We start from the raw sequence: 18568 nt of genomic DNA, 5'->3' as shown, positions 1-18568 counted from the left end.
CCTCCGGAGCCTTCAACATGTCATTGACGAAGACGAACATCTCGCCAAGGCCATCTCTACACCCCCACTTCTTGCCTTCAAACAACCGCACAACCACAAACAGACCATTGTCCGCAGCAAACTACCCAGCCTTCAGGAGAACAGTGACCACGACACCACACAACCCTGCCACAGCAACCTCTGCAAGATGTGCTGGATCATCGACACGGATGCCATCATCTCACGTGAGAACACCATCCACCAGGTACACGGTACCTACTCTTGCAATTCAGGCTGTAACGGCCTTTTGGATTCCCCCATCAGCACCAGCTGCTTCAGTTTATTCAGCACTGGGTAATTTTGCCTCCACAGCCGAATATTATTGGTAGCCACTGGGAGAGTATTGAAAAAAATCATGATTACTGTCTCTTTCATTGGGGATACGACAAGTGTCTGTTAATCGTCGCCAACTCAAGGCATCTGCCTTCGTGACTCGGCCTCCTAGTTGCCCATGTTCAGAGGGCAATTAAGTGTCAGCCACATTGCTGTGGCCCTGGAGTCACCTTTAAGCCTGACTGCGCAAGGGCGACAGATTTCCTTCCCTGGGACATTGGTGAACCAGATGGGTTTTTCCGCTCTGTCTCTGTCCCCCTTTTACTTATTTGTCTGTCTCTCTCTCTCTCTCTCGCTCTGTCGTTTGCTCTCGCTGTGTCCATTGTACTCGCTCAGTCCGACTCTTTCCCATTCGCTCCCGCTCTCTGTCTCTGTATCTCTGTTTCTCTCTGTCTCTTTCTGTCTCTCTGCCTCTCCCCCAGTCTCCCTCTCTCTTCCCTCTTCCTCTGTCTCTCCTGCCCCCTCTCAGTCTCACTCTCCTTCTCTCGCTCTGTCTCTGTCCCCCTTTTACTTATTTGTCTGTCTCTCTCTCTCTCTCTCGCTCTGTCGTTTGCTCTCGCTGTGTCCATTGTACTCGCTCAGTCCGACTCTTTCCCATTCGCTCCCGCTCTCTGTCTCTGTATCTCTGTTTCTCTCTGTCTCTGGCTATTTCCCTCTGCCTCACTTTTTGTCTCCCGTTTCCCCTTCGTCTCCCTCTCCCTCTCTTATTACAACCTCCAATCTGTCTTCCTCTGTCTCCCTTTCTCATTTCCTGTCTTTCTCCCTCGCCATTTTCCCCACTCCCTATCCTTGTTTCTCTCGCTCTGTGAGAGTCTCTCTGTCTCTGTCGCTCTCTCTCTGTCTGTCTATTTCTTGATGTGGAGATGCCGGCGTTGGACTGGGGTGAACTTAGTAAGAGTTTTAACAACACCAGGTTAAAGTCCAACAGGTTTATTTGGTAGCAAATACCATTAGCTTTCGGAACGCTGCTCCTTCGTCAGATGGAGTGGAAATGTGCTCTCAAACAGGGCACAGAGACACAAAATCAAGGTACAGAATACTGATTAGAATGAAAATCTCTACAGCCAACCAGGTCTTAAAGATACAGACAATGTGAGTGGAGGGAGCATTAAGCCAAAGGTTAAAGAGATGTGTATTGTCTCCAGACAGGACAGCCAGTGAGATTCTGCAAGTCCAGGAGGCAAGCTGTGGGGGTTACTGATAGTGTGACATAAATCCAACATCCTGGTTTAGGCCGTCCTCAAGTGTGCGGATCCTGGCTATCAGTTTCTGCTCAGCGACTCTGCGCTGTTGTGTGTCGTGAAGGCCGCCTTGGAGAACGCTTACCTGAAGATCAGAGGCTGAATGCCCATGACCGCTGAAGTGCTCTCCCACAGGAAGAGAACAGTCTTGCCTGGTGATTGTCGAGCGGTGTTCATCATCCGTTGTCGTAGCGTCTGCATGGTTTCCCCAATGTACCATGCCTCGGGACATCCTTTCCTGCAGCGTATCAGGTAGACAACGTTGGCCGAGTTGCAAGAGTATGTACCGTGTACCTGGTGGATGGTGTTCTCACGTGAGATGATGGCATCCGTGTCGATGATCCGGCACGACTTGCAGAGGTTGCTGTGGCAGCGTTGTGTGGTGTCACTGTTCTCCTGCTTAATGCTCCCTCCACTCACATTGTCTGTCTCTTTAAGACCTGGTTGGCTGGAGGGATTCGCATTCTAATCAGTATTCTGTAACTCGATTTTGTGTCTCTGTGCCCTGTTTGAGAGCAGATTTCCACTCCATCTGACGAAGGAGCAGCGCTCCGACAGCTAATGGTATTTGCTGCCAAATAAGCCTGTTGGACTTTAACCTGGTGTTGTTAAAACTCTTACTGTGTCTATTTCTTTCCCTGTACCTGTTAGAAACTCTTTCAAATTCTGTTGCTCTCCATGTCTTTGTGCCTTTCCCTCTCTCTGTCAATCTCTGTCCCTCTATCACTTTCACTATTGCTATCACTGCCTTCTCCCTATCTCTGTATCTGACACTCATTCCATTTCTGTGAGGCTGTTTGGTGTTCACAGTTTTAATGTCCAATAGGAAGAGTCAGGGGTCTTGTGGTTGTAGTTTCCTCTCAAGGGTGTAATGAGTTGAAGAATTGCAGTAAGGGGATATTTCAGTCGCTTTTTTAGCTGCTGCCTGAAGTGAGTCTGTGTCACAGCATAAATGGCAGTGTTTGTGCAGCAACTTGTCAGTTGCAGCATGAAACCCAATTCCATAACAAAAATACCTAACCGTATCGACGTATTACCCAAAAATTGCATCCGACTCCATAGAGAATAAACCATTAATGTCGACCATAATAGGATGAAATTGGCTGAGATAACAAACAGTAAAATGATGGATTTCCTGCGACTCTCCATCTCTGGATCTCTGGGACTCTCCCCACTGCTGTGAGCCCGGAGTCTCCTGCGGGCTCTGCTGCTCACTAAAATGTGTCTGACGGTGAAAACATTGAGCAGCAGAATCAGGACGAATGGGACAGCCGGGGTTAGAATGTGGTGGACGAACTCGATTATTCCCCAGACCCGAGAAAACACAACATCCGGTGTGAAATCACAAAACCAGGGGTTGTTCCCCAGCCAATATCCAGCCGAAAACAAGAAATACCAGAAAATGTTCTTTAAACAGCTCAGCGCCGTCACTGTTCCCAGAACCACAGCCGCCGATTTCTCGCTGCAATATTTACATTTCAGCTTGGGGCAGCAAATGGCCACAAATCGATCAAAGGTGAAAGTGACGGTGAACCAGACAGAACAGTCAGTGGCTGCATAAAGCAGGACGGCGTGGATGTTACACACGGGGACCGATCGCAGGAAATCAAACTGTTCCAGATAAACAATGGGAATCTGTCTCCATATCAGGTCGAGGATAACGACCAGCAGATCCCCCACTGACATGGCCACCAGGTAACGAGTGACACATTTGGACAGACCACAGTTTCTGCTGGTCAGGGTCACAATTGTGATTATGTTCACTGTCAGGAGGGAAATAAAGAATAAAATTAGATATGATTCAGTCGTAGAAATTACCATTTCGACTGAGGACGGGTTAACATAAACAAAATGTGTACACACACACACACAGAAGAATTAAATCTATGTTTCTTAAAAACCACCACGTCTTTTGGAGTGTGAGCGGAAAGTGGAGCATCCGGAGGAAACCCACGCAGACACGGGGAGAAGGTCCAAACTCCACACGGACAGCGACCCAAGCCTGGAACTGAACCGAGGTCCCTGATGCTGTGAGTCAGCAGTGCTAACCACTGTGTCACCGTGCTGCTCCATGGTAGCAACACACTGGTATACATTTGGGAGAGCGTTTTCCGGGGAGTCCACAACATTGAACCTCACTCAGCTACAGGTAAATAGCCCCTCTCCCTTGTGGGGGATTTGGAGGGTAATAAGGCTGAGGGAGTAAAACCGGACCGAAAATCCGGAGTGGAGTCCTGTAGGTGGGAACCTGTCGTCTCTCAGACAGCTTACTGACAACCCCTGCAGCAGAGCTGGTACCAAACAGTGCTGGTTTCACCCTTTCCTCTGGACAATACTAACAGTTGGCAGAGGGAGATCCTGATGCCTCAACAGTTCCGACTCTGTTATACTAGCACAGGACTGTACCCTGGAGAGGAGACCACAGCATTGTGGACACCATTCGCACAACACAGGAAGAAACAGTAATCTCACACTCGATTGGCACAGAATACAAGTACCAGGGTTTGCTTTCAACAGTGGGACAAAGCTTCAGGGTTCAGTGAATAGCTACGGTCCATAGTGCCCAGTGCGTTTGCTGCTCTCCCACTATAACCTCCTGGACCATTGAAGCTCAGTGAGTCCTCTCTCGGCAGGAAGGTTGCTAATCTCTGCACCAGGTGAAAACTCAAACAAAGGCCGGTACCAAATGAAAAGCCAAGCAGCCTGCCTTACTGACTATCGCCCGGTGACTCTGATATCCAATACTATGAAATGCATCAAAAGGTTAGTCATGGCATGAATCAGTTCCGGCTTCCCAGATTGCCTGGATCCACTACAGTTCACCTACCGCCACAACAATTCTACAGACGCCACCTCCCTGGCCCTCCAGTGAACCCTGGAACAAAGACTCGTGTTTATTAACTACAGCTCAGCCTGCAACACCATTAGTCCTCCGAAACTCATGTCCCAAGTCCGTGGCCTGGGGCTCGGCTCCTGCCTCCACAATTGGACCCTGAACTTCATAATCCATAGACAGCAAAACTAAGGACAGTCAACAACATCTCCCTCACAATCATCCTCAACAGCGGCGCCCCGTAAGGCTGCGTCCTCAGCCCCTTACTATACTCCTTATACACTGGTGACTGTGTGGCCAAATTCCCATCCAACTCCATTTCCAAGTTTGCTGATGACACCTGTAGTGGGTCGGATCTCAAACAACGATCAGACTGGGAACAAGGAAGAGACAGAGAATCTGGCGAACTGGGGCAACAGCAATAATCTCTTCCTCAAAGTCAACAAAGCAAATCAACGTTTGGAAGCAGAGTGGAGTACATGCCCCTATCTACATCAATGGGATGGAGTTGAAATGGTCGTCGTGTTGGAATAGTGTTGGAGGTCACATGTCTGTGGAAAGTTACAGCACACAGACAAAATCCTAGCCCATAGACCCTGAGACAATTGTCAGTGGCTGAAAGAATTAATAACTGGATACAGAGATTCAGCAGAAACAACAAGGGCAGCAAACCGAGTCCAGTAAATGACAAGAAACTCAACACAGTGAAACAGCCTTTCTAGAATTAGGAACTGGACACAGGGGACGGGACTTTACAGCCTCACTCTTCCCAAAGCTGCAAACTCCCGTCCGTGTTCAACAGACCTTCCCATGCTCCGCCCCAGGCCTGCTCAGATTCCCGTGACAGTCGGGCCGGTACAATTCCAGCCAGGCACTTACCCGGAACACCGACAATCGCCAAGAGGGGATAGTAAAAACATTGAATCGCCCTCAGTAGATAACGAATCCGATCAGCTGATGTTATCCACCAATAATCTGCAGTATACCAGAAAATCCAATAGAATAAACTCCTGTCCTTGGTTGGAACATTCCAATCCATTGTTCCCAGATTCTGATCCATTGTTTGAACATTCCAATCCATTGTTCCCAGATTCTGATCCATTGTTGGAAGATTCCAATCCATTGTTCCCAGATTCTGATCCATTGTTGGAACATTCCAATCCATTGTTCCCAGATTCTGATCCATTGTTGTAACATTCCGGTTCATTGTTCCCAGATTCTGATCCATTGTTTGAACATTCCAATCCATTGTTCCCAGATTCTGATCTCTCCTCTCCCTCTCCCTCTCTCCACAGCCGCTGATCTCTGTTCGTGTCGGAGTTGTCGCTCCCACCCAATGGTACAACACATTGAACGGAATCCTGTTCTAATAGAAGAGGGAAAACCCTCCAGGAACACTAATCGGATCCATGGAGACTCACATCAATTCCAGTCACTAAACAAACAACTTCACTTAACCCCGTTCTATCCAACACTTTTTATACCCAAAGTAGAACAGTTAACAGCCTAGATGGGGTGTTGAGGGTCAGGGAGGTATGGAAAGTTGGAAATAATGGAGGGTCAGACCATAAATCTTTCCATATTCATTCGATATACAGAGGTCCCTCTGCGAGCGTTCATTTCGAGATGACTAGAATACAAAAGCAGGGGTGTACTGCTGAGCGTTTATAAGACTCTGGTCTGGCCGCATTCAGAATATTGTCAGCAATTTTGGGCCCCGTATCTAAGGAAGGATGTGCTGGTCTTGGAGAGGGTCCAGAGGAGGTTCAGGAGAATGATGCGGGGAATGAAAGACTTGATGCATGAGGAGCGTCTGAGGACTCTGGGTCCGTACTCGATGGAGTTCAGAAGGATGAGGAAGGGGGATATGATTGAAACTTACAGAATAATGAACGGCCTGGATAGAGTGCACTTGTGGAAGTTGTTTCCATTAGTAGGAGAGACTAGCACCCGAGGCACAGCCTCAGAGGAGAGGGACGGCCCTTTCGTCCTGCAATATGGAGATGCCAGTGTTGGACTGGGGTGGGCACAATAAGAAGTCTCACAGCACCAGTTGTCCACTCACCTGATGAAGGAGCAACGTTCCAAACGCTCGTGATTCCAAATAAACCTGTGGGACTTTAACCTGCTGTTGTGAGACTTCTTACTTTAGAACTGTGATGAGGAGGAATTTCTTCAGCCAGAGGGTGGTGAATCGATGGAATTCATGACCACACACGGCTTTGGAAGCCAGATGGTGGTGATTACAGAAACTATAGCATCGGGACCAGGACAGGTTGTTGGTCATCTTTCACCCAGAAACCTGAAGCTCTCGACCATTTCCACTTCATTTCCGTTGATGCCGACAGGGGCATGTCTTCCTAGTGCTACGGGGCAGAAGGATCTGGGTGTCTGCGTGAAATGTATAAAACTAATATGTAGATTCAGAAGGAAATAGAAATGCAAATGGAATCTTGGCATTTAATGCTAAAGGACTAGAATATAAAAGTTGTGAATCGTTGCTACTGCAGGACGAAGAATTAATGAGACCACACTTAGAATATTGTGGACAGCTTTGGTCCATTTACTTGAGGAGGGATGTAGCTGCATTGGAATTTGTTGGAGGAATTTGAAATAACCAAGGATTAAAACACCAATAAAGACGATTAAAATAGAGTGGATTAACTTAGGATAAGAATCACAGACTGCCTTATTTATTTTGCAGAGGTTCTGTCTGCATTGAAACACAGATAAGCACAAGTTGGAGCAGTAAAACATGTATTTTTGAAAGAGTATCATTGAACAGGCAGAGATCTTGGCTAATGACAGTGTACTATGGCATCATGGGAGATAGGTCAATAAGGTGAACCACATTCTTTACAAGCTATACACCCTGAGAAGCATAACTTGTATCAGCATTGGTAGCAGACAGCTCAGTGAAAGAGACATTCATTGAGCAAGGACAAGCTCGTGGTTCCAGACAGCTCAATGAATAACAGAGTCTTCAACTAGAAAAGCGAGTCTGAAGCTGGCAATAGGTTGCCATGGGAAAGACAGACAGAAATAACTGGAACTTATTGTTCCCATGCTGCCAGAGAATATCTGTAATTGGTCAAGGTGTATGACCTGTACTCATGTTTGGATCATGATGAGCCACACGGCGGGTAAAATGCTTTTCGGAAAATGCATAATTATAATGCCACCATGATGTAACTGAGAGATTTGTTGGACTTGGAATACTGTGTACAGTTCTGGTCACCCTATTATAGAAAGGATATTATTAAACTAGAAAGAGTGCAGAAAAGATTTACTTTGATGCTACCGGGACTTGATGGTTTGAGTTATAAGAAGAGGCTGGATAGACTAGGAACTTTTTCCCTGGAGCGTAGGAGGCTGAGGGGTGATCTTACATAAAATGATAAGAGGCACAGATCAGCTAAATAGTCAACATCTTTTCCCAAAGGTCAGGGAGTCTAAAACTAGAGGGCATAGGTTTAAGGTGAGAGCGGAGAGATACAAAAGGGTCCAGAGGGGGAATTCTTGCAGTGAGTGTCTGGAACGAGCTGCCAAAGGCAGTAGTGGAGGCTGGTACAATTTTGTCTTTTAAAAAACATTTAAACAGTTACATGGGTGAGATGGGTAGAGATGGAGAGGGGCAAACGCGACAATTGGGACGAGCTTAGTGGTTAAAATAGGGCGGCATGGGCAAGTTGGGCTGAAGAGCCTGTTTCCATGCTGTAAACCTGAATGACTCTGAGACTGCCCAGCTCCTTCTCTCCCAGCGGACAATAAAGAACGTCTTTCACCAGAATACTGTGGTTGCGAGTCTTTGTATTCGCTAAAGCTGAGCTCAATACTTCGCCTCTGAAAAACCCCTACAGTGGTGATGGTGTTGAATTGTGAAGCAGACGCAACCGGCCGAATGGCCTCCTCCTGTTCCCATGTTTGTAAATCTGATGGAACTGATATTGCAGCTGCTCTGATGTGAAATATTCCAGAGGTGGCGATGTTAAATGTACATCCCCGATCATTTCTCACTTCCATCCCTGCTCCGACTTCATGAAAATTTATCATCAAAAACCGATCAAATGTTTGCACAGTTTGGAAGTAAGCGAATGATCTTGAATATTAATTAGCATTGTTCACACTTAGAGTGGGAAGGTGTCACCCAGAAACCTGGGAAAACCAAACGTGCAAATTGCAACAGTAGTATGTATCTATAGACGCGGCAATACACTTTTCTTTTCACTGGAGTTAACATGACAAAAAGGACCAGAGATGCAGCGTAGAAAGCATCCTTTCTGGTTGTATCACAGCTTGGTCTGGGGCTCCTGCTCTGCCCAAGACCGCAAGGAACTACAAAAGATCGTGAATGTAGTCCAGTCCATCAAACAAACCAGCCTCCCATCCATTGACTCTGTCTACACTTCCCGCTGCCTCGGGAAAAGCAGCCGGCATAATCAAGGACCCCCCCCCCCCCCCCCCACACACACACACCCCGGACATTCTCTCTTCCACCTTCTTCTGTCGCGAAAAAGATACAAAAGTCTGAGGTCACGTACCGACCGATTCAAGAACAGCTTCTTCCCTGCTGCCATCAAATCTTTGAATCGGCCCACGTCATATTAAGTTGATCTTTCTCTACAACCGAGTAATGAGTGTAAACTACATTCTGCACTCTCTCTTTTCCTTCTCTCTGAACAGTATGCTTTGTCTGTACAGCACACACAAGAAACGATACTTTTCACTGACTACCAATACCTGTGGCAATGATAAATCAAAATCAAATTAAAGATGATTGCATGAAAGGCACTTTGGTGTTTGGAAGAACAGGAACGAACGTACAAGGAGCTATTCCCCATCTGGCTGACCTTCGATAATTACAAACCCCGTCTCAATGGATAAGTCCATCCCAAAGGATTCTCTGAGCTCCATTGGGAATTTGAAGTCCTGTTTGTCTCTTTGTCTATAATTGTGACCCCTTCTGTTTAATGTCACGCTGACATTTTCATTGGGATGATCGACTTTGAGAGTCTTGACTATGGGAAGGTGATGGACTGTGTTCGGTCATTCAGCAATGTGGGGCGGCACGGTGGCACAGTGGTTACCACTGCTGCCCAAGCACCAGGGACCCGGGGTCAGGTCCTGGCTTGTCTGTTTCAGAGTCTAAATGATCTCCCCGTGTCTGTGTGGGTTACTTCCTGGTGCTCTGGTTTCCTCCCACAACACAAAGATGTGCAGGTTAGGTGGATTGGCCATGCTAAGTTGCCCCTTAGTGTCCAAAGATGTGCAGGTTAGGTGGATTGGCCGTGCAAAATTGTCCCTTAGTGTCCCAGGATGTGTTGGTTAGGTGGATTGGCCATGCTAAATTGTCCCTTAGTGTCCAAAGATGTGTAGGTTAGGTGGATTGGCCATGCTAAATTGCCCCTTAGTGTCCCAGGATGTGCAGGTTAGGTGGATTGGCCATGCTAAATTGCCCCTTAGTGTCCCAGGATGTGTAGGTTAACTAACGATTGCCTGGGTCAATAAAGGGTGCAGATGGAATGTCGCCACTAAATGTTGTCTCAAGTATGTTCTTACTGAAACACCTGGAGTATCGGAAACCAAAACATTGTGATGATGGTATTCCGATATTGTGCTGACTCGAGTTGGACACAGTATTCCAAATGTGTCCTAACCAATGTTTTATATGAGGAGCATCAGGCAGTGGAGTGGAGATGAATCAGGTGGAGGAGTGGAGGTTTGGAATTTAATATAAAAGCATTAATATTTCTTCACCGTGTTTTGAAGTGACGGTGCAGGGATTACAGGACAGAATCATCCTTATATCTTGTTCTGCTGGTGTCAGCATAACTTTCTTGAAAGTCTTTCTTCAAAGAACGGCAGAGATCAAATCATTAAATTATGATTAACATTTGAGATGCTGAGCACTTGGCGAGGCATTCCTCAGGATTGGTCAATTTCTGGGAAATAACCATGGGAGGAGTCATTTCCTGAGCAATTCATTAACTAGAGGCTGAACTTGGGAATGCTGATCCTCTTGACCAACTCATTGTTTGAAACCCATCTGAAGAAAACTTGCGTTTGGGTCCCTCCCTTGCAGGTAAGAGGGTATGAAGCATTTACAAGTTACAACAACTACAATTAACTTTGCACCATGTTTGAAATTTGCTTCAGAAAATAAAAAGAAAGAAACGTAGTCCAACTGTAGAATGCACAGAACACGGCAGCAACAATGTCCCAAATTGTGATGTCTTCTCAATGATGTAATTTAGCCATCAATTTGAAGGGTTGTTTCACTCCATTCCAAAACTCCTCTCGAAATTTCCTTTGAGTCACTGCATAAACAAAAGTGTTGGTGCAGCAGCTGAGGAGAACATAAGAACATAAGAAATAGGAGCAGGAGTTGGCCATCCAGCCCCTCGAGCCTGCTCTGCCATTCAATAAGATCATGGCTGATCTGATAGTGGGTTCAGTTCCACTTACCCGCCCGCTCCCCATAACCCTTAATTCCCTAATGGTTAAAAATCTATCTATCTGTGACTTAAACACATTTAACGAGGTAGCCTCGACTGCTTCATTGGGCAGAGAATTCCAAAGATTCACTACCCTCTGGGAGAAGAAGTTCCTCCTCAACTCTGTCCTAAACTGACTCCCCCGTATTTTGAGGCTATGTCCCCGAGTTCTTGTTTCCATTGTATGTGGAAATAACCTCGCTGCTTCTACCCTGTCGAGCCCCTTCATTATCTTATATGTCTCTACGAGATCTCCCCCCAACCTTCTAAACTCCAATGAGTACAGGCCCAATCTACTCAATCTCTCCTCATAAGCTAACCCCCTCATCTCCGGAATCAACCTGGTGAACCTTCTCTGAACCCCCTCCAAAGCTAATATATCCTTTCTTAAACAAGTGAACCAAAATTGTACACAGTACTCTAGGTGCAGCCTCACCAGGACCCTGTACAGTTGCAGCATGACCTCCCTGCTTTTATATTCTACCCCCCTCGCGATAAAGGCCAACATTCCATTTGCCTTCTTGATCACCTGCTGCACCTGCAGACTGTGTTTTTGTGATTCATGCACAAGGACCCCCAGGTCCCTCTGCACAGTAGCATGTTGTAATTTTTCACCGTTTAAATAATAGTCCATTTTACTATTCTTCCTTCCAAAGTGGATAACTTCACACTTGCTAACGTTATACTCCATCTGCCAGATCCTTGCCCACTGACTTAGCCGATCCAAATCTCTCTGCAGACTCTCTGTGTCCTCCATGCAATTCGCTTTCCCACTCATCTATGTGTCATCCGCAAACTTTGTTACCCTACACTCGGTCCCCTCCTCCAGATCGTCTATGTATATAGTAAATAGTTGAGGCCCCAGCACCGATCCCTGCGGCACGCCACTAGTCACTGATTGCCAACCGGAAAAGCACCCATTTATTCCGACTCTCTGCTTTCTGTTAGATAGCCAATCCTCAATCCACGCTAATACTTTACCCCCAACTCCGTGTACCTTTATCTTATGCAGCAACATTTTGTGAGGCACCTTATCGAATGCCTTTTGGAAATCTAAATACGCCACATCCACCGGTTCCCCTCTGTCAACCGCACTCATTATATCCTCAAAGAATTCCAGCAAATTAGTCAAACATGACTTTCCCTTCATGAATCCATGCTGCGTCTGCTTGATTGAACCATTCTTTTCCAGGCGTCCTGCTATTTCTTCCTTAATGATAGATTCCATCATTTACCCAACTACGGATGTGAAGCTAACCGGCCTGTAGTTACCTGCCTTTTGTCTTCCTCCTTTTTTAAACAGTGGCGTTACATTAGCTGTTTTCCAATCAGCTGGCACCTCCCCAGAGTCCAGTGAATTTTGATACATTACAACTAATGCATTTGCTATTTCTTCTGCCGTTTCTTTTAGAACCCTGAGATGCACTCCATCCGGACCAGGGGACTTGTCTACCTTTAGTCCCATTAGCCTACCCAGCACTACCTCTTTAGTAATAGTGATCGTTTTAAGGTCCTCACCCCCTGCAGTACCGTGACCGTCAATTATTGATCAGCTATTTGTGTCCTCCACTGTGAAGACCGACACAACAAACTTGTTTGAGGCCTCGGCCATTTCCTCGTTTCCTATTATTAAATCCCCCTTCTCATCTTCTAAGGGACCAACATTTACTTTAGCCACTCTTTTCCGCTTTATATATTTGTATAAACTTTTATTATCAGTTTTTATATTTTGTGCTAGTTTACTTTCATAATCTATCTTTCCTTTCTTTATTGCTTTCTCAGTAGTTCATTGTTGTTTTTTAAAGCCTTCCCAATCTTCTAGCTCCCCACTAATTTTGGCCACTCTGTGTGCATTGGTTTTTAATTTGATACTCTCCTTTATTTCCTCAGTTATCCATGGCTGGTTATCACTTTTCTTACATTCCTTCTTTTTCACTGGAATATATTTTTGCTGAGTACTGAGAGAAATCTCCTTAAAAACCCTCCACTGTTCCTCAACTGTCCCACCAATTAGTCTGTGTTCCCAGTCTACATTAGCCAACTCCGCCCTCATCCGATTGTAATCCCCCTTGTTCAAGCAGAGGACACTGGTTTGGGACCCTACTTTCTCACCCTCCATCTGTATTAGAAATTCAACCATATTGTGATCACTCATTCCAAGAGGATCCCTCACAAGGAGATCATTAATTTTACCTGTCTCATTACACAGGACCAGATCCAAGATAGCTCGCTCCCTCGTAGGTTCTGTAACATACTGTTCGAGGAAACTATCACGACAGCATTCTGAGAACTCTTCCTCATGTCCGCCGTGTCCGACTTGAGTTGATCAATCAATATGGAGGTAAAAATCCCCCATGATTATTGCTGTTCCATTTCTACATGCATCTGTTATTTGTTTGTTTATAGCCGGCCCCACCTTGAAGTTATTATTTGGGGGCCTATTGACTACGCCCACCAGTGACTTGTTCCCCTTACTATTCCTTTAACTCCACCCACATTGATTCCACATTTTGCTCCTTAGAGCCTATATCGTCTCTCACTACTGTCCTGATGTTATCCTTAATTAACAGAGCGACCCCATCTCCTTTTCCTTCCTGTCTATCCTTCCGAATTGTCTTATACCCCTGGATATTGAGTTCCCAGTCCTGGTCACCCTGCAACCACGTTTCTGTAATGGCCACTAGATCATACCCATTTGTACTGATTTGTGCCGTCAACTCATTCACTTTGTTTCGAACGCTACGTGCATTCAGGTAAAGTGTCTTTATGTTAGTCTTTCTCACCTGGACCCGATTTGTTAGTGCATTCCTTTGTTTTCATGCTCTGTCCCTTCCTGTCACAGACAGGTTATCTTCCCCCAACCACCTCCTTGCACTGTGTTGACCACCATCCCTTCTCATGCTTGTCACCTTTTTTACTCTGCCTGAGGTTAGATTCCTGCCACCTTCTATACTCTCTGTTCTATTACGTGGTCTGGAAACTTTACTAACCTCTCCTGAGCCCTCGGCTCCTTTAACGAGCTAAAAGTCCACATCATTAACCTTCAATCCTACTCTCTCCTTTACCTTTGATTTCCGAATTCTCCATGCAACTGAACCATCCCCCCCAACTATTTAGTTTAAAGCCCTATCTACAGCCCTAGTTATACGATTTGCCAGGACACTGGTCCCAGCACGATTCAGTTGAACACCATCCCATCGGAACAAGTCCCCTCTTCCCCAATACTGGTGCCAATGTCCCATGAATTCAAACCCATTTCTCCCACACCAATCTTTGAGCCACGCAGTTACCTCCTTAATCTTTTTGACCCTGTGCCAATTCTCTCGTGGCTCAGGTAGTAATCCAGAGGTTATTACCTTTTAGGTTCTGCTTTTTAATTTAGCTCCTAGCTTTTCATATTCCCTCAGCAGAACCTCTGTTCCTGTTCTACCTATGTCGTTGGCACCTATGTGGACCACGACAACTGGAGTTTTGCCCTCCCACTCCAAGTTCGTCTGCAGCCCAGATGAGATATCCTGAACCCGAGCACCAGGCCGGCAACACAACCTTCGGGATTCTCGATCCTGGTCACAGAGAACAGTGTCAATGCCCCTAACTATACTATCCCCAATTACCACTACATTTCTATTTTCTCCCCCCACTTGAACGGCTCCCTGTACCATGGTGCTGTGGTCAGTTTGCTCATCCTCCATGCAGTCCCCGTTCCCATCCACACAGGGAGCAAGAACCTGGGACAGGTTCAGGGTCTGAGGCTCCTGGAACTCGACCTCCTTGATCCCGCTCCCTGCCTCACTCGCAACCACACTCTCTTGTCCCTGACCACTGGCTGAATTCAAGTTAGTTAGTCTAAGGGGTGTGACTGCCTCCCGAAACACAGCGTCCAGGTAACTCTCCCCCTCCCTTATGTGTCGCAGTGTCTGGAGCTCACAATCCAGCTCATCAACCCTGAGCCGGAGTTCCTCAAGCAACCAACACTTACTGCAGACATGCTCACTGGGAACCGCAATGGGGTCCACTAGCTCCCACATCACGCAGGAACAACACATCACCTTACCCTCCATCCTTATTATATTTGCTTTGTTTTTAAGTTTTTCAAAAAACACTAAGAACTGAACCTGCTCTGCCTCGCCCGTTTCCGCCTGAGCCCGTTGAGCCAAAGCCCTTCAGCCCTCACTCTGCTCCCTGCTCACTCCGCTGCCCGCTAACGACGCTGCCCGCTGGATAGTGCGGCCTACTTTTTAAACCTCCCGCACGCTTAAAATAATAAAAATTTCCTTCCCAGTTCACCCCGCGGCCGGCCGACTTCCACTTTTCCCTTAAACGAGGAAATAAAGAAAAACCCGCCAAAAAGTAAGCAAAACAAGTCAAGCCCTGATCCTTTTGACTCGAGCCACAAACCACTCCTCTCTTCCTCGCTCCCGTGAACAATGAGGAGTTGCAGCATGAAGCTAATTTCCCGGATAAATGTGGGCAGGGGAACAGAATGCCCCAAGTAATCCAGTCGTCTTCATATCGAGCAAACCATGGACACCAGCCAGAAGAAGATGCAATTCCCCGAGATGATAAACAGCAACATTATGGATTTCCTTTGGTTCTCTATCTCTGGGTCACTGGCACTCTCCCCAGAGCTCCCACCTCGGAGTCTGCTGCGGCCTCTGCTGGCCATTAAAATGTCTCTGACTGTGAACACATTGAACAATAGAATCAAATCAAGCGGAAGAAATGGCGTTATAATGTAATGCATTCATTCAACAACAGCCCAGGCCATCGAGTGGTTTACTCGGAAACCAACAAGGCAAAACCAGGAACTGTTTGAAAGGTAATATTCGGTGGCATATGGAACAGACCAAAAAATGTTCTTCAAATGGCTCAAAACATTCCCGATTCCCGGAACCATGTCTGCTGTTTTCACTGTGCAATATTTAGATTTCAGATTCTGGCAACAAATGGCCACAAATCGATCAAAGGTGAAAGTGACCGTGAACCAGACGGAACAGTCCGTAACAGCGTAAAGAAAGACAGCATGGATGTTACACAGAGCAACATTCCTGAAGAAACTGAACTGTTCCCGGGAAACGATAGGAATCTGTCTCAGGATGAGATCGATTATCAAGACCAGGAGATTGGCAAGCGCCATAACTATCAAGTAGAGAGTCACACATCTGGAGAGGCCACACTTTCCCCCAGACTGGATGGCAATTGTCAACACGTTAACTGTGAGGAAACAGGAGATAAGGAAAAAGTTCATCACTCACGGGGCAACAGCATGGGCGGGGTTTTGCAGCCTGGCTCGACACAAGACTGGAAAATCCCACCCGAGGTCAACAGACCTTCCCACTGTCCACCCCTTGTGGACTAAATAGTGACACAATCCCCAAGGATCACTCTAAATAGTGACACAACCCCCAAGCATCACTCTAAATAGTGACACAATCCCCAAGGGTCACTCTAAATAGTGACACAACCCCCAAGCATCACTCTAAATAGTGACACAATCCCCAAGGATCACTCTAAATAGTGACACAACCCCCAAGCATCACTCTAAATAGTGACACAATCCCCGAGGGTCACTCTAAATAGTGACACAACCCCCAAGCATCACTCTAAATAGTGACACAATCCCCAAGGATCACTCTAAATAGTGACACAACCCCCAAGGATAACTCTAAATTGTGACACAACCCCCAAGCATCACTCTAAATAGTGACACAATCCCCAAGGATCACTCTAAATAGTGACACAATCCACAAGGATCACTCTAAATAGTGACACAATCCCCAAGGATCACTCTAAATAGTGACACAATCCCCAAGGATCACTCTCAATAGTGACACAAACCCCAAGGATCACTCTAAATAGTGACACAATCCCCAAGGATCACTCTAAATACTGACACAATCCCCAAGGATCACTCTAAATACTGACACAATCCCCAAGGATCATTCTAAATAGTGACACAATCCCCAAGGATCACTCTAAATAGTGACACAAACCCCAAGGATCACTCTCAATAGTGACACAAACCCCAAGGATCACTCTAAATAGTGACACAATCCCCAAGGATCACTCTAAATAGTGACACAATCCGCAATGGTCACTCTAAATAGTGACACAATCCCCAAGGATCACTCTAAATAGTGACACAATCCCCAAGGATCACTCTCAATCGTGACACAATCCCCAAGGATCACTCTAAATAGTGACACAATCCACAAGGATCACTCTAAATCGTGACACAATCCCCAAGGATCACTCTAAATAGTGAAACAGTCCCCAAGGGTCACTCTAAATAGTGACACAATCCCCAAGGATCTCTCGAAATAGAGACACAATCCCCAAAGATCATTCTAAATAGTGACACAATTCCCAAGAATCACTCTAAATAGTGACACAATCACGAAGGATCACTCTAAATTGTGACACAATCCGCAAGGGACACTCTAAATAGTGACACAATCCCCAAGGATCACTCTAAATAGTGACACAATCCCCAAGGATCTCTCGAAATAGAGACACAATCCCCAAATATCATTCTAAATAGTGACACAATTCCCAAGAATCACTCTAAATAGTGACACAATCACGAAGGATCACTCTAAATAGTGACACAAACCCCAAGGATCACTCTAAATAGTGACACAATCCCCAAGGATCACTCTAACTAGTGACACAATCCCCAAGGATCACTCTAAATAGTGACACAATCCCCAAGGATCACTCTAACTCGTGACACAATTCCCAAGGATCACTCTGAATAGTGACACAATCCCCAAGGATCACTCTAAGTAGTGACACAATCCACAAGGATCACTCTAAATAGTGACACAATCCCCAAGGATCACTCTAACTCGTGACACAATCCCCAACAATCACTCTAAATAGTGACACATTCCCCAAGGATCACTCTAAATAGTGACACAAACCCCAAGGATCTCGCTAAATAGTGACACAAACCCCAAGGATCACTCTAAATAGTGACACAAACCCCAAGGATCACTCTAAATAGTGACACAAACCCCAAGGATCTCGCTAAATAGTGACACAAACCCCAAGGATCACTCTAAATAGTAACACAATCCCCAAGGATCACTCTAAATAGTGACACAATCCCCAAGGATCACTCGAAATAGTGACACAAACCCCAAGGATCACTCTAAATAGTGACACAAACCCCAAGGATCTCGCTAAATAGTGACACAATCCCCAAGGATCACTCTAAATAGTGACACAAACCCCAAGGATCACTCTAAATAGTGACACAAACCCCAAGGATCACTCTAAATAGTGACACAAACCCCAAGGATCTCGCTAAATAGTGACACAAACCCCAAGGATCACTCTAAATAGTGACACAAACCCCAAGGATCACTCTAAATAGTGACACAAACCCCAAGGATCTCGCTAAATAGTGACACAAACCCCAAGGATCACTCTAAATAGTAACACAATCCCCAAGGATCACTCTAAATAGTGACACAATCCCCAAGGATCACTCTAAATAGTGACACAAACCCCAAGGATCTCGCTAAATAGTAACACAATCCCCAAGGATCACTCTAAATAGTGACACAAACCCCAAGGATCACTCTAAATAGTGACACAAACCCCAAGGATCTCGCTAAATAGTG

At 46.0% G+C, this 18568-nt stretch overlaps 1 protein-coding gene across 1 annotated transcript in view; it reads left to right on the top strand.

Moving 5' to 3' along the window:
- Positions 1 to 12391, top strand: part of LOC144486806 (uncharacterized) — a 56133-nt gene extending 43742 nt beyond the window's left edge. Inside the window, exon 7 of the mRNA XM_078204823.1 lies at positions 12352 to 12391. The gene's annotated coding sequence lies outside the window, so the exon portion shown is untranslated. The remainder of the gene's footprint in view (positions 1 to 12351) is intronic.
- The last annotated feature ends 6177 nt before the right edge of the window (positions 12392 to 18568 follow it).

The sequence above is a fragment of the Mustelus asterias genome, unplaced genomic scaffold (assembly GCF_964213995.1).
Source record: "Mustelus asterias unplaced genomic scaffold, sMusAst1.hap1.1 HAP1_SCAFFOLD_472, whole genome shotgun sequence".
Lineage (NCBI taxonomy): Eukaryota > Metazoa > Chordata > Chondrichthyes > Carcharhiniformes > Triakidae > Mustelus > Mustelus asterias.
This window is presented reverse-complemented; position numbering and strand designations above follow the sequence as displayed.